This window comes from Sinocyclocheilus anshuiensis, unplaced genomic scaffold, assembly GCF_001515605.1.
Source record: "Sinocyclocheilus anshuiensis isolate Anshui unplaced genomic scaffold, SAMN03320099.WGS_v1.1 scaffold140, whole genome shotgun sequence".
NCBI classification, from domain to species: domain Eukaryota; kingdom Metazoa; phylum Chordata; class Actinopteri; order Cypriniformes; family Cyprinidae; genus Sinocyclocheilus; species Sinocyclocheilus anshuiensis.
In genome coordinates this window covers 2,032,328-2,036,961 of record NW_015554147.1, presented here as the reverse complement: position 1 = coordinate 2,036,961, position 4,634 = coordinate 2,032,328, and the positions used below count along the sequence as shown (strand labels likewise).

At 40.1% G+C, this 4,634-nt stretch overlaps 1 protein-coding gene across 1 annotated transcript in view; it reads right to left on the bottom strand.

The window, feature by feature from the left end:
• Window positions 1-4,634, bottom strand: part of LOC107670590 (segment polarity protein dishevelled homolog DVL-3-like) — a 34,700-nt gene that overhangs the window by 28,792 nt on the left and 1,274 nt on the right. The gene's annotated exons all lie outside the window — the stretch shown is intronic.

Sequence of the window (4,634 nt, the reverse complement as noted above, 5' to 3'; positions counted from 1 at the left end):
TGCACCAAGAGCTTGTAACACTCCAAAGAGAAAGGAAAAATTGAAATAGCATCATATGACCCCTTTAATAATATATATGTGTGTTTATAATGAGTGTTAAAAAAGCAGCTGGTTTCAAATGATCATAAATTACACCTCTCACTGAAGCAGGAAGCTGAGAGTGTCTATCAAAGACAGACACCATGAAAAATGAAATCAGACTCATTGATTAAGACATACTGCAGGGGTCGCCAACAGGCGGACTCCGGTCTGAATTCCGGACTGCAAAGCCTTTTGTCATAATGAAATAAATAAATGCCAAACAGTTTTCTAATAAAATCTAATTTATATCAGGCACATCAAGGTAAGCTCAGTAGAGGCATTTGGGTCCTACGGCGCCACCGATTGCTACAGTTAACTGTTGCTACGTTCAGACGTGCAGTCGTGCGTGCAGTGAAGAGAGCAGAAAGCGGCACATAGACAGAAGAAACTTTCAGTGAACAATGGCATTCTCAAAAATTAGGAAAGTTGACAGGCCCTTAAAAAGTTGCTTCAAATTTAAGGCCATAAAAAGTGTTAAATGGCATAAGAAAATCTTAATTATGATTTCAAGAGGTCTTAAATTTGGGGACAGAAAGACAAGAATTGCGATATGGCTTAATGTGATGATTAAGCTTCAAAAGGCCATGATTTCATTGAATAAATATAAGCACTGCACATTTCAAAGTCATATGCTGCGCTGCTTTGGAGAGGGAGTGAAATCTTTGCATGACAGGGGGAGTTGTCACGAAACCTGCCACCCCCGGAGGCAGCTGCCAATCCGATAAGATGCGTGTGAACCAACTGACAGTGCAACCCTGGTCTCCTTCTATTCTTTGGCACCTTACACAATAAATAATTGTGTCATTTTTACCCCAAATGCAGCGACTATCCCCTGCTACCAGCGGGAGCCAAACGGTACACACAATAGTTCAATATACACCATTCTGACTGTTTACACTCCAATTGATGCACACAAGCAAACAGTAATCTACACTTATTTACCCATTTTCCACCATACTTTATGTTTTACTCCTCACTTTTAATCCATAATGGAGCGCGCGGCACCTAAGTGGCTTAACGTTGCACTTGCCACAACATCTTTCACTGATTACACTCTGATTGATGCACGTAAGCAAACACAGTGCAATTCTACATTTATTTACCTATTTGCCATCTTACCTTATGTTTTACTCCTCTCTTTTAATCCATAATGGAGCGCGCAGCACTTATTAAAATAACAGTCCGTCGATTAGCATAAATCAACTGCTCGTAAGGCTATGACATTTCCATTTCAAAAATGAGTATGTACATTCATAGCTATAAAAAAAAAATCAAAACAGTTTGATAGATTAAATATCATCAGTATCACCTCAAGCCGTACTGATGTTAGGCTAGGCCTAAATGTGTTAAAACATATTGCGAACAGCCTGAATGATGGCACTTAAGTGAACATTCATTTTAACGTCTGTCTTCATAACAATAACCTATCTCATATTTTTATAAAAAAAAATGAGTAAGTCCACATGTTCGGGATAAAGACAGGAGTGCAATCTGTTCACAATTAGTCCGGCCGCAGAGAACACCCTCTCTGATGGCAAAGACGTTGCGGGCACACACAAGTAAGCCTTTGATAACGTTGCCAGTCGGGGGAATTTGTGGTTGTTGGTTTTCCAGCAGTTCATGGGGATGCGGATGAGTGGGCACATGTCCTATATCCTTGTGTCTAAGATTTCTAGGTAATAGTCCTTACCAAACAAGACTGTGATTGCAGATGCAGACAGCGAATCACTTTGTGACTTTTTGGCCAACAGTTGTGTTCATCTGAATCTACTGTACTGTTAGGCCTATCTCTTCCTCGCTCTCTGAGCGGTTCGATATGAGATCACACACTTTGGCCTGCACAGCACGTTTAACTTCCTCAGTTGCGAACCTCAGGTGTTTGTGTGTAGGATCCAGGAAGGATGCGATGTATGCAACCTTGCAAGCGCTGCTGACATCTGCAAGTGCAAGTCACCGCTCCAGTTAAGTAGACACTGTTTGCTTGAACTGAGAGACTTTGGGAGACTCTCTTGGGATTTCTTTGAGGTGTTTTGACAAAAGAGCTGCTGGGTAAACCATGGAGACGAATACCCCGGATTCTCCACACAAGGCAGTGGTGGCACATTTAAGTGAATGAAGCACTGGTAAGAGGTCCTCCATAACTCCCCAGCTATCATCAGTCAGTCCGAGGGTTTGTGCATCTGACAGTTTAGTGAAAGCTCTGTCTGATAAGACAGCAGATATTGCCCATCTTTGCTCTAGTAAGCGCTCGGACATGTCATGAATAGAATTCCACCTAGTTCAGCAGTACTGCACTAATTTGCGCTCAGGCAAGTTCTGCAGTTGTGCTGTGATGGAAATGAGAAACAAGACGACTGGCAGATGCAACGACATGGTTTATGTGTTGAAGCTTGAAACCGTCATTTGTAGCGAGTTGGAGTGTGTGTGCAAAACAAGGCTGAGTCCCACTTACCATTCAGTGTTGGCAAGCACCATGTTGCTCACACTGTCATGCACACATGCAGTGATTTTTCCACTTAGTCCCCAGTGGTCCAAAGCAGTGGAAAGCGTATTTGCCAGATTTTCAGCATTATGCCGCTCTGGCATGGCTTTGGTCAGCAGAACAGCACTGTGAATTTCCCAATCAACTATATAATGACAGGTGACCGTGATGTACGATTCGGTTGCAAGCGCTGTCCAAAAATCTGTGGTCTTTACCATTTTTTCAACACTCGCTAACTGACTGCACAGCTCCTTTAAATTGTCATTAAAAAGTTTCTCTAGATTCATTAGCTGACTTTTTAAAATCAAAAATAAAACAAGTTGACCAGCCAATCAGTAGGAAAAAACCTAATGATACTGTACATGCTGTAATGTACAAACGCTAACCACAACTTATTACTGTCACTCTCACTAATCTTTCACTTAGTTTGCCTGTTGTTCCAGGTCACTGAGATGAATTCAGCTAATGTTTTGATTTGAAATCACATGCAGCGTAATGGGCATGGATCAAGCGGGCCTGTTTTGCATCATGGCATGGCAGTGGAGAGTCTGGAAGTGATTATGCCACAGGGTACGGAACAATAGCTGGCTGTTCACCTTGATGAGCTGGTTGGGACAGTACACTGATACAAACAAGCACCGTGGACAGAAAAAGTGTGTTAAGAGGGTCCTGTTTTGCAGGTGGTGGACGGGTCTGTGTGTGCGCGAAGAGGTTTGTGTAGCTTGGCGTCTAAAGGAGAACCTTCTGGCATGCCAAGAAAAGCAAACAAAAAGCAGATCGCATGGACTTGAATTTCGCAACATGACACTGTTCTTTGTGGCTTAACAGTGACTGTAGAAATCTGCTCAGAGGATCAGTGAGAATGATTCCCGAGTGGTCCGGTGTTTCTAAGTTAGAATTCCAGACCTCAGCCGCATGCATTGGGAGGTGCGCAACAGCACTAAAGTGCACTTTACCGCTCATAAACACTGCACTACTGGGGATGGTGACAGAGCAAAGTCATTTTTTAACTCCTACATCTAAATACGCAGCCTGCTGCTTTATAAACACAGTAGCACTGAAACCACAGCATCTAAATAATGATGGGCAGGATCCCACACTTTTTGACCAATGAATTTCCATTACTTTTATAGTCATCGGTTATTAGATGATAAAGATTTTTTAAATCATTTTAAAGAATTTTAACTCACGAAGATCAATTTTGTAGCTCCTGAAATATATTTTTTTCTTTCTTGAGCTGCACATTACTTGGTAAATGTCTTGATAAATAATTGTTCATGACATTTCCCTAACTTTGGGGGATTTTGGTCATTTTTCAAGTTTGTAAATCATGTGCAAATCAGAAAGTGTCAGTAGTTGAATATGATGAGAATCTGAATGTAAGATTATATATTATATACTTAAGTTCAGCCCTCAAGAGTCAGATTTACTAACTTTGTTCATTTCTAGTAAATAAAATGTTTAAATCCTTTTAGAAAAGCTGCACTCACAAACAGCAAATTCAAGATTTTGAAATATTTTTGAGCTGCACATAACTTGCTACATATAATCACTGTAGAAATGTCATAATTTTTTGAGAATTTTGTTTATTTACATGACTTTTCCAGGCTTCGAAATCACAATTTTAAAATGTCCTAAGATTCCAATGACTGTGGAAACCCTGAGTGTGTAACGGGTCTTGAGTTAGACCAGATATACATGAATGAATTGGGTTAATTGTTTGCAAATAGAGCTGATTAAAATTGTGTAAATCAGGTGCAAATCAGAAACTGTGTCAGAAGATGATATGAGCCAAAGTTACTATCAAAGTTACTAATTAATTACTATCTACTAGTTACTATCTCTCAAAATGTGAAGATCTGATTTCTGACCAGTCACTATCAAAGTTACTAATTAATTACTATCTACTCGTTACTATCTCTCAAGATGTGAAGATCTGATTTCTGACCAGTCATTTATTAGAACTAGTATTTTGTCTGTTTGTGTGTGTGTGTGTGTGTGTGTTTGTTTGTTTAATTTTTTGAATCCTTTTTTAATAAAAGTTGCACCCCCAAAGAGTGCACACCTTTAG